The following is a 12080-nucleotide window of genomic DNA, read 5'->3' as shown; positions in this document are numbered from 1 at the left end:
CTTCAGTCTCACGATGACCAGTCTTAAAACGTCTCACCCACTTCGCTATTCTTGTATATACAGGGGCATGTTCCCCCAAAAGTATCCTGCAAAGTTTTATGAATTTCCATGGAGGATTTGTTTTGCAGCACAGAAAACCTGATGAAACTGCGAGGCTCATTCTTCTCGAATTTCCTTAGATCCTTCACCATATCATCTTACAGAACCTGTAACAAAGGAAATAACAATGATAAAATGATGATGTACGGGACAAGAGGTTCGCAATATATGATCTTTCTAACGACTAGAATAATAAGTGTCAGTTTTTTTTCTTGCTGATTTCATGAATTTTCCACCACCACGTATTCGTTAAACTGATACCTGGAAAATATTTTTGGGGAGCATACACCCTTGATAAAGCCATTGAAGCTACACGTAAATTATTTGAAAGATAGCGGAATACAGTATTAAAATTTTCTCCAGAAAAAGCAAAGTTGAATCATTTTTCTTTAGAACTTCTTGGACATACTATTTCATGTCACGGTGTATCAGTTTCTCATCGTATTATTGACTTTACTCGGAACTGTAAAAACCCGAAAACTCATTAGCACTGAATAATGTGTTAGGACTGTGTTATTTTATAAGAAATTAAGAAGTTTTATGTTTTGTTGAACCTTTAAAATGTCTGCTAAAGTAGGACGTTCAATTTAAGTAGACTGCTGTACAGCAGCAGTCTTTTGAGTGGCTCAAAGACTTGACCTGACCATCTCCGTCGCCTATACAATTTCATCCACACATATAGAGGGTATCGTGTAAATTTTATTAACTAAACTACATTAACTCCATTTATTTTCATACACGTAATTTTCGTTACTGTTTATAAGGTAGACACTTTTATTTAAAGATAGATTGTACATGCTTATCTACGTACGTCAGAAAAAAAAGTCTGGCTAAATTTGTACGTATTCTTCCTGAGCAATTACACTATTGCACATATTTCTAGCAAGTTTGATACTTGGTAGATAATTTGTCAAGATACTTGTTGGCGTTTTAGGACAACAACAACGAGCAGATTAATCTTGAAAATCGACGAGTATTTAACGTTGAGATTAATGACATATTAAAAGAAGACCATAGTAAAGACTACTGCATTATAGACATTTTAGAAGAACAAAAGTCTCAATATTATATCAAGGAACGGATGCTTTATGAAATGAAAAATAGAATACTATATCATAATCATTGCTGCACATCTGATCCTCCATTGCATGTTGTCATTCCGAATACTTTTCCAGATAAAGTTATATTTTATCTCAAAGTTCTACGTTGGGATTGTTGTCCACTTTATACTGTAGCTTGTAAATTTTCTGCATATGAAGAAATTTGTAGCTGCCATACACCACCATTGTGAATTTTATCAAACAAATGAGAAAAGCCAATGGTGGTCACGAGGAACTCTTCATACGATACAATTTGTGTCATCTTTCTATCGCTTAAGTTTAGGTGTTTGTGGGTCTCATTCACACGCTAACATCCTACATCACTAGTATTTAGCAATTGCAGTACATCATAATACAAGACATTTTATTACTGCTAATACTGGTGAAGAGACAGCAACTACTCTTACTGAATTTCTTTACAATCACGTAATACATCGGTTTGGTCTTTCTAAAGAAACTTTGCTGGATAAATCAATAGGATTTACTAGGTCTTTATTTCAGGAACTATGTAATAATTTGAACATACGAATACATTTCAAAAAGCTGTACCATCATGAAACAAATGATCTTCGAATGTTACGGTCAGAAATGTGTAAGTGTTGCTAAAAAAAAAATAAAAAGTGTCAGTGGGTCATGGAAGTTCGGAAGAGCATGTTTCTGCTGTGACAATTTCTCGAAAGGTAACAATAAATTTACCTACTTCTTAAAGTCTATTCCAGTTTTTGCATGGATTCCAACTATATTTAGAGGAACAGACAATTATTAATGGACCTTATTGTTAATTGCACTAAACACTTTTCAGTAAACACGTAACACTTTATATGGGTGTTAATGAAAAGTGTTTAGCTACTCTTCATGAAAAAAAAATAAATTTTATGACAGATTTAGGTCATCAGAAAAGAATTATAACAGACATCACACAGGATTTACATACACCGAGGGACAACGTCTATGGTAAATTGATCTATTTAAGCGCAGAGTACACGATAAAGCGTTTTATGGAGTTTTCTGTGGTCCAGCTAATCATTAGGAAGGATGACGTTAAATCTGACATTGTGAAATACAAAACCTCACCACAAGAAAATGATTGGGTAAATGGCTATCACACAACTGAAGCCCTTTGAAACTGACGTTACACGGATAAAGAAGAGAGTGAAGTGTTTCACGAACATATTTTTGCCACTAATTCAGAAGATCATCAGGACAACAAACCTCAAAAACTGCACTAACATTGAATTGTGGAGTACCTAATAAATATTTCGCTCTTGTTGACGTTTTAAAACAACCTACTATCAGTAAAGTGAAACACAATTCTAAGGTCAAGAAACCACTATATGGTTTCAACAAAACAATTGACAAACAAAATTAATATTTATTACGGAAATATCGCTATATGAAATTAGGTTGCAGTTGTTAATGCAGCATTTGAAACGTTAACACCCCTTTCAGAAATAGAGATGACTTTCATTCCGCAACAAGACCACGATTACGAGAATTTAGTGTGCAAATGGCATCATTGAAACCTGGTGAAGTTAAAATTTGTCCTTCTTCAATTTCGCAGCAGAAAATGTTTACTACATATATGCGTCAATGGGTAACTGTAAATTCATTTTACGTTACGTTATGTTAACTGTTGTGCGCCGTTTATTGAAAAGAATTGCTCAATTTTGAGTATCTCATGCTTAGAAACAAGTGCTCTTCATTTTGATAGTAGTGGCGCCGTGCAAATTGATTTGTCAACAGTGTGTAATGTTTTGGAAAAATAAATAGCTAATTTGATCGGACTGCCTTTTTGGATCAAATGATCATATATATTTCACCCAAAAATTTTCTTGTAGGCCTCATATCTCCAGAACTGCATATAATGTAGCCAAACAGAAACTAATAATTTACTGAGTATGATGTGCTTATTCCGTAAAATATACGAAAACTCGATTTAGGAACTGTTCAAAATATTAGTGGCCCCGTATCCACAAAATTCAATATATTTCATACAAATGAAACATTTTCTTGTACGCACCATATTTTGGGAACTACATGTATGTGTAGCCAAACCAGAACTAACATGATGCACTTATTCCATAAAAAATATGAAAACCTCCATTCAAAACTCTTGTGGTCCCTGTTCCACAGAATTCAATATAGTTCATATAATCAAACATTTTCTTGTACGCCCCATATTTTGAGAACTGCATATAGTGTAGCGAAATCAGAACTAACAATTTACTCATAATGATGCACTTATTCCATAACAAATATGACAACTTCTGTTCAAAAATGCTGTGGCTCCTGATTCCTCAAAACTCAATGTATTACATACAATCAAACGTTTTCTTGAACGCCCCATATTTTGAGAACTACACATAGTGTAGCCAAACCGAAACTAATAATGTACTCAGTATAATGTGCTTATTCCGCAAAATATACGGAAACTCGATTTAGAACCCGTTCAAATATTTACTGTCAGGTGACCCACAAAATTCAATACAGGGTTTTCATAAAGTATGGACGGATTTAATTACATAAAAATGCTCATATTGAAATCAAATAAAGTGCAAACGGTGGCGGAAGGATTAAATGTTTACATGTAATCTGCACCAGCTCAGTTCATTCACCGTCACACCTCCAACTGGGCGCCATTTACGTCCACACATTCGCGTAGGCGGCTCTAGAATCCACTCACAGCGTTCCGCCGTGTGTGATCCGAAATGCCAGCCACAGACGCCCTGATTTTGTCCTTTAAGTTCTTCAAACCACTTGGCTTCTTTGCATAAACTTCCGTTTTCACATGACTCCAAAGCCAGAAGTCGCAGGGGACAAGGTAGGGTAATCTTGGCGGCCAAGCGGTCGGGTTACCGTGGCCAATCCATCGGTTAGGCAATTTCGCGTCAAGAAACTGTCTCACCTTGATTGCATAGTGAGGGGGTGCCCCGTCCTGTTGGAACACGATGTCGTTCTAGATTCCACGTGCCTCCAGCTCCGGAATGAGGTATTTCTGCAACATATCCAGGTACGAATCTCCATTCACGGTCTCCTCTTCAAAAAAGAACGGTCCAATCAGATGATCATAGGACACAGCGCACCAAACGTTCACTTTAGGGCTATCTCTTTCATGTGTCTCAAATTCCTTTTGGGTTTTCCGTTCCCCAAACGCGACAGTTGTGTCGGTTAACCTTCCCGGAGACATGGAAGGTTGCCTCATCTGAGAACATGATGCTTGAAAGGAGAACATCGCCATGTTCCAATTGCTTAAGCATGGCGTCACAGAAGTTGAACCGGATGTCCAAATCTTCATCATTCAGATCCTGGACCATCTTGATTTTGTAACCTTTGGCCTTGATCGTCTTCTTGGCTATCTTAAACACGGTTTTCTGTGGAATTCCGAGTTCCATGGACCGTCTAGGAATCGACTTCTGTGGGCTGTTGATGATGCTTTCCCATACCCTGCTCACTGTTGCAGGCGATGTTGGCTGCCTCTCACTTCGAGGACGGTCCAGGACGCTCGCTGTCTCCAAGAACTTAGCATGCCACTTTCGGATTGCACTCTCAGACGGTGCCGGCTTTTTGAACACTTTGGTGAACTTTCGACACACCATAATTGGTGATTTTAGCTCTGCGTACCACAGAACACATTGCGTCTTCTCTTTCACCGACGCCATCTTTGATACGGTAAAAAAATAGTCTTCTCAGAGGAGTTTTTCATTCATTTATTTTTTTAAAAGACACACACACTAATACAGCTTACAACTTACTTTTAACAGTCAACATTGAAACAACAAAGAAAACAACAATGGATGGAATTTAGTAAGAAACTGACCCTTTCTCTCCCTCTCCCTCTCTCAACGTATTCAGTGTTGCCGCTTATTTGACATTGTTGCCAACAAAATACTTGTTCCTTCCGCTACCGTTTGCACTTTATGTGATTCCATTATGTGCATTTTTATGAAAATTATAAGCAAATTAAATCCGTCCAGACTTTATGAAAACCGTGTACATTTCATACAATCAAACATTTTCTTGTACACCCCATATTTTGAGAACTGAATATAATGTAGCCAAACCAATATTAACAATTTACTCAGTACGATGTGCTTATTCCGTAAACAATATGAAAGCTCGACTTAGGAACCGTTTAAAAATGTTATCGCCCCTGATCCAAAAAAATCAATATATTTCATTCAATTAAACATTTTCTGGTACAACCTATATCTCAGTAACTACCTACAGTGTAGCAAAATCCAAACTATTTACTTGACTCAGTATGATGTGCTTATTAATGTGCTTAAAAATACGAAAATTCAATTCAGAGGCCGCTCAAAAATTTTGTAGTAACTGATCCAAAATGTAATTATTGGCCAAGATCTCAATCTTTTGATGCATTTTTTGGTTCATTTCTAATATTCTTGGCTAATATCGGAATCTTTTGATCTAATTTTTGGGATCATTCCTGAAATTCTTCTTTCAAACAGGTAATGAAAATCTGTTTTTCAACATTTGCATCTGTTTTCGTATTACAGGCTTAGGTCTACCTAGGTTATTAGAAGAAATACTTTTAAGATGGGAAATCAATTTTTGACTATCACAGTGTTAGTATATCTGAGTATTAATCATTTTCTTTAAGAGCCATGTTCATTGCCTGAAAGAACATAAGTTGTCTTAATAATTATGATTACCTTAGTCTTCTTATGCTTATTCATTTTATTCCTCATTTTGGCTGAAAATATTTTGGCCTGAAACAAAAGAGAATACCCTGATTACACATTTTGTTTTATTACCTTGCTAGTGAGATAACTTACATCTAATCTCTCATAGACTTTTGCCTCAATTATGGATTGGCCATCTACAATTGACTATTTGTGAATATACATTTTTTAAATATACACATTCAGATAACTGATATTGATCTTAGCACGTTACATTCCATTATATAATATTTACTCCCTTATTTGAATACACTATTACTTGACGTTTAATATGTTTGATAATTGCTTATACCATCAGCAAATAACTAAATTTTATATTAAATGTATTCTATCTGAGTTAATTACATCCGCTAAGAATACAGTGTTTATATATATATATATATATATATATATATATATATATATATATATATATATATATATTATAATGCGAGGAAATAATTTTTAATGACATAGTTCTAATGTTATGAATGTATATATATATATATAGGAAGTGAGGTAAAATGGTTACCACTATTTTTGTAATTTCAAGGTAACTACTTTTCTTGCTAAGTAGTGTGTATGTTTCTTTGTATTATTCTTTCATATGATCCTCTGCTTCTATACAGAATATTTTTAATCAAACGTAGAAGAGTCTACATCTATGTGTTTTTCTTTTAATGAACTGCTGGGCAACTTTCTTTACTTCCCCACTTTCCTCAATGTAAGTTTCGAACTTCCGTAAGTTACTATGGATTCATCTATGTTTAAAATTATACATTGTACCTAAGATTCTACTTAGTCTATTCAGATGAATAAGTTAGCCTTATTGTTAGATGCTTTACATTAACATTTTGAAATACTTTGTTGAACACCAATAATTATAAACTCCAATAGCTTATAAGCTATCTCGTTCTAAACGTGTTTTATTAGTATTTGTATAAAATACTTTCTCCTATTATTGTTGTGCGGCTCGGCCCGATTAGTTGCCGCCCTATGAGAGAAAGAACGTGATAAATTGGAATAAACATTAGCTTCTTCAACTTTTATTACATATTTCGATTTATATTAATTACTCTTTTGCGGAACTCACAAATTTTCAGTGGAAATTAGTAGGGAAGTTTGAAAAAGGAGAAGTTCTTTCAGAGACGCAGTTAGATTAATTTAAAATTTTAATTAAATAATTGTAAGCCCCTTGTGATAGATATAAATCTTTTTCGCTTTTTGGTGAAATGTTTCAATTTTCAATTCATGTTTCTAAAATGGTGGAAATGCAAAAGTATGAAAAAATTATGGAAAGTTGTCTCTTAGGAAATTTAGACCCAACTTTAGTACCTTATGATGTTTTGGAAGCATACATACATTTATTTGAGGAGTCTATGTCTACTGTGAGAATTATACTTGGTATACAAATCAATTTTGATATTGATTTGTAATATGATGTTCAATCATTACCTTTTACGATTACCAATAAATATGTTTATTGTCAACTGAAAATATCTCCTCGGGAACATGATGTACCAGAACCAGACTTCCTGTATTAAAGTAAAACTCAGTTATGTTGTTTCTAGTCACAACTCTTGGCACTACCTTTAAGTGGTTTCAATTTAATTTCCTGCAATATGTAATCATCTAAATTGTGAACATTCCGTCTCATATAGCTGTGTAATAGAAATTAGCAGGTTGTATATTTAGATGTTTTATTGGAACAACAGTTCATGATATCGTATCTACATGTTCTTACGAATGTCAGAATAATACGTATTCTCAGCTATCTCAATTTAAATCACATACGTACATTCTTAATCACAAATAAATACCGGTGGTAATACAAACTTAATAGACATCTCAGGAAAGGCAAAATTTGGCTCTTTTTAGTTTTCACTACCCTGCAAAATGATTTTGTGAGAAAACTTTCCCCTCCTTCCTAATGCTACATTAGTGATTTGAACGTCATTCTCGTACTCCAATTCTTCTTCACCTGTTTCCTACACTTCCCACTTCCAATAATTTTATTTATATAAATTCACGATTTATGTCTCACGAAAGTTTAATTGTTCCAGTTTACTGAACGTCAATTGGAGATTGTCGGATTAACAGTCAATCAATTCATTTATTCTGTTGTCCCTTTTGTTTCATGAAAGTCTCTTTACTGAAGATACAATTTTATACCGATTTTCCTCATTGTATGGAGTGTTATTTTGTCTATTGCTATTGTATTTATTACATCATAACGGATTTTTCAAGCATGTGGTTTGGTTTGTAGCATATTTTTAAGATTAATATTCTTTTGGAAAGAAACAATAAAAAAATAATACTAGCGCTACTTCAAATGTGTGGTAGGACGAGGAACTAGTATTGTCTGAAGTTAGTTAACGGAGGCCCTTATGGCCATTGGAAAATTGAATCAGACGGATATTACATGCTCTTGTTAAGAGTCGAAATAATGCAATCATAATAGCAAGCAAGGACTTTGAAAACGGCTTGGGGCGTGATAACTAACATCGTGGTTGAAGGAGGAGTCGCCTGAATTTAGCAAAAGAGTGATAATGAAATATCTACTACAAATTGAAACTATAATATTTTCTAATAAAGTAAATTTTGAATAAATTATATTATTATTCTTAGTCTTTCTGTATATATTCATTTTAGAGGTAATTATCCCACATCGGACTTCCAGAGAAACTTATAGAAACAAATTTATTGACCGTGCTAATAGCGACTACTCCCAGTCACGACCCCGTTTTCAGTTTTGTTAGAAATAAGAAAAGAAAGAGTGAGAAGGAAAAGGAGGGGAAGGAAGTAGGAAGAAGAAGAAAAGTAAAGAAAAGGAAAAGGAAAGATTGAGGATTTTAAAGGAGAATTGATTACTGGATGATTTAGGAGATATAGTAATGAACTCGAATGGTTATTATCCGGTAAATCATTCCAAATACTATTAGTGGAGAATCAATTTTGAAGTGAGTTGGAAGAGACACATGTTCATACATACAACCCCGACCTGGATCCAAGCAACCGCTCCGATCGGTTGACCAAACCCAGTCCAGGTGTGGTGAAAAATGGAATTAAATTCTTTGTAATTTAATCTCAAACAATAATTGATAACTATCCAGTATTTGAACTCCATGATCTGAGATCGACCCCACATATGAATTAGCCGAAGAAAAACATCAAAGTTATCAACTCAATATATTTATATATTGCATTAATAGGAATTTCAATTTCTCTAAAAGAAAAATGTCGTTTTCTGGCTCATCCTGTTATTTTGGTTTCACTCCTAGAGCCGACTTTAAATTTGTTAGTAGCGGTCTTTCATGACCTCGGTTATTTACCTTAACACACATATTAAATCATGACACATATGTTATAAACGTTAATACGACAAGACAGTATAACTTAAACTAAATTCTATCATACATTCACACGCTCACTCACACAGGACAGTGTATATATCGTTAAAGAAAATCATCTAGCTACGATTTTATATAATATTTATTACATTAATGGAGGAAAAGAATAAATAATAAAAAAAGTTATTGAAAGAACAATTTCTTAGTTATGTATGAACGGAATACATAAAGTTATACCTTCATAAGTCTAAACAATCGAATGGCACTTCTTGGAAATTAGCTTCATATATTTAATTACATTGACGAAAGAAGAAAAAAAGTTAATATAATTACATATACCACGTTTTAGGCATGCTAAATCAAATTTATACTTCACAACATAAACGAAGAAGACATTCATATTTATATTTTAAAAAAAAATGAACAGAGAGGAAAGCAAAAAAAAAACTTTTATATATAATGAAAATCTTTATGAGTCTCTATCTCATGTCGAGACATTATAAAAAAAAGTATCCTTATACGTTCTGTAGCGTATATCAAACTCGAGCATTCAAGATCACTGTTAATGCACTAAAGGTAGCGTCCAACACATTTCGCTCGTTTTAATTTAGTTTATGTTTATACGAATATATATATATATATATATATATATATATATATATATATATATATATATATATATATATATTGATTTAGAATAACCGTTTGTCAAGTATACACGAACTACCAGTTTGTAGCTGTATTTACGTACTGAAAATTCCACCCTTCAACGACAACATTTGGTCAGAGGAGGATTCTCCTCTTGGTTCAGTCCATTTTTGAATTCATTATTTAATAACTCCAGGTTACTAGTTAGTCATTCATCACTGGGACACATCATAACACTTTATTCGTAAATTACGTATAACTTTTACGCATAGTATTCATATTTGAGAAGATCTTGAATAGTTGGGAGGATCATGATGATTTATATCGTGGCAAACACTGGTTAAGTCATAGGGTACACACTGGAAAACAGGGGGATTCTAGGTACACTTTTCAAAAAAAAAAAAAAAAAAAAAATTCTGGTTGATCACTAAAGGATAATATTTGTTGAGGTATTGGATTTAGTTTTAGACCTGCCGTTATTTTGAAATACATGCCATTGAAACTGTTTACATTACTGATCACTAGTTACATTTATTCAGAACAAAGGAAATCTTTTAAGTTCGCGGCGGTATTCTTAAAAAGAAAATTAGGCTACATCATTCCATTCGTCGGAAAACATAACTTAAAATCCCATGGCAACCAATAAACGTATGGGACAGATGCGGTGCTCTTACATATATCCATATTATAAATTTAACATTTTACATTTCACTTTCATATTCTATGTTTCATACATATTTACATTTCGACGTATATATATATATATATATATATATATATATATATATATATATATATATATATATATATATATATATATATATATATATATATATATATATATATATATATATATATATATATATATAATACACGCGCACACATTTAATTACATAACCCCAACAATAATTTGTCAAAGACCGACATATCATCATAAAATATAATTTTCCTTTATACCGCGTGTTATTAACTTTAAATTCTCATATATTCAATTGGAGAGTAGATCAAAGAAAGAAAAAATATTGTGAGGCAGGCACGTAACACAGAACATTCCTAAATACATGAACCTACGGTGTAAACCAAACAATTTTAATCTTAACTTTGGGCCCAATATTACAACAACATTTACGGAAATAAAATAAATGGAAAGTGACCACTGGATCAAAAGAGAATCCCAGACGGACAATGGAGAAGGAATGAGAGTGGAAATTACGGTGTACCGAATCGTTACTCACTTCGGCGATGGGTCAAATATAATGTAAACCCAGTCCCTAACTATTTCATCAAACGAATCGTGTCCCAAGACGTCTCAGCTGGCCATTACAGTTAAAAAAAAATTACATTAATTCATTGACATCTAATACTTTCAAAATCGGGGGGGTTGAAAACTTAAAAAAAAAACTTTAGAGAAGGAGTAGAAAGAATAGGTAAAAGAGAGGAGACAGAACACTACAACTACAAAAGATAAGTGGTCGAATTTGCGTATACAACATACTATAACCAAATAATCTATTTTATGCCCAAACGTTTTCGGCTTACCAAATAAATAGCCGAAAAAAATGTCTGCAAAGTCGAGATGAGTCTGTGTCCTCGATGGGATTTTCGGAAAGACAAAGGCTTTAGGGAAATCCCACCACTCACCGTATCCGGTCAACGCTCTTGTAGATCCCGGAATCCAGCGGAAGATTAGAGAAGGCGCTAATTTAGAATTTCAAAAAGGAAAGTAAAAGACCTCTCGGAAAGTAAAAGAGTCCAGAATAGTAATGAAATTAGAGGGAAAAAATAGCTAAGATGTCCCTAATTAGTAATTTGCCAAAATAAAAAAATAAATAAACTGAATTTTGGATCGGTAATTTCAGTGACCAAACATCACCGATAGCTAGCTAGCTATCTTAAGAGGACTAGGGGGTATACGGACAAAATCTCGCGGCCGAAACATCGCCGCCCAAAATCTCGCCGGCCAAAACCTCGCGGGACAAAATCTCGCAAGGCCAAAACCTCGCGTGGCCAAAACCTCGCCGCCCAAAACCTCGCGGGACAAAATCTCGCCGGGCCAAAACCTCGCGTGGCCAAAACCTCGCCGCCCAAAACCTCGCGGGACAAAATCTCGCCGGGCCAAAACCTCGCGTGGCCAAACCCTCGCCGCCCAAAACCTCGCGGGCCAAAATCTCGCCGGGCCAAAACCTCGCCGCCCAAAATCT

At 34.2% G+C, this 12080-nt stretch overlaps 1 long non-coding RNA gene across 1 annotated transcript in view; it reads right to left on the bottom strand.

The window, feature by feature from the left end:
- Window positions 1-12080, bottom strand: part of LOC145683383 (uncharacterized) — a 217379-nt gene that overhangs the window by 186055 nt on the left and 19244 nt on the right. Inside the window, exon 2 of the long non-coding RNA XR_014131069.1 lies at window positions 5873-5929. This is a non-coding gene — a long non-coding RNA (uncharacterized LOC145683383). The remainder of the gene's footprint in view (window positions 1-5872; window positions 5930-12080) is intronic.

The sequence above is a fragment of the Thermobia domestica genome, chromosome 4, assembly GCF_964235325.1.
Source record: "Thermobia domestica chromosome 4, izTheDome1.hap1.1, whole genome shotgun sequence".
Classification (NCBI taxonomy): domain Eukaryota; kingdom Metazoa; phylum Arthropoda; class Insecta; order Zygentoma; family Lepismatidae; genus Thermobia; species Thermobia domestica.
Note: the sequence above shows the minus strand (reverse complement) of the source record. Positions and strands in the feature narration are given on the sequence as shown.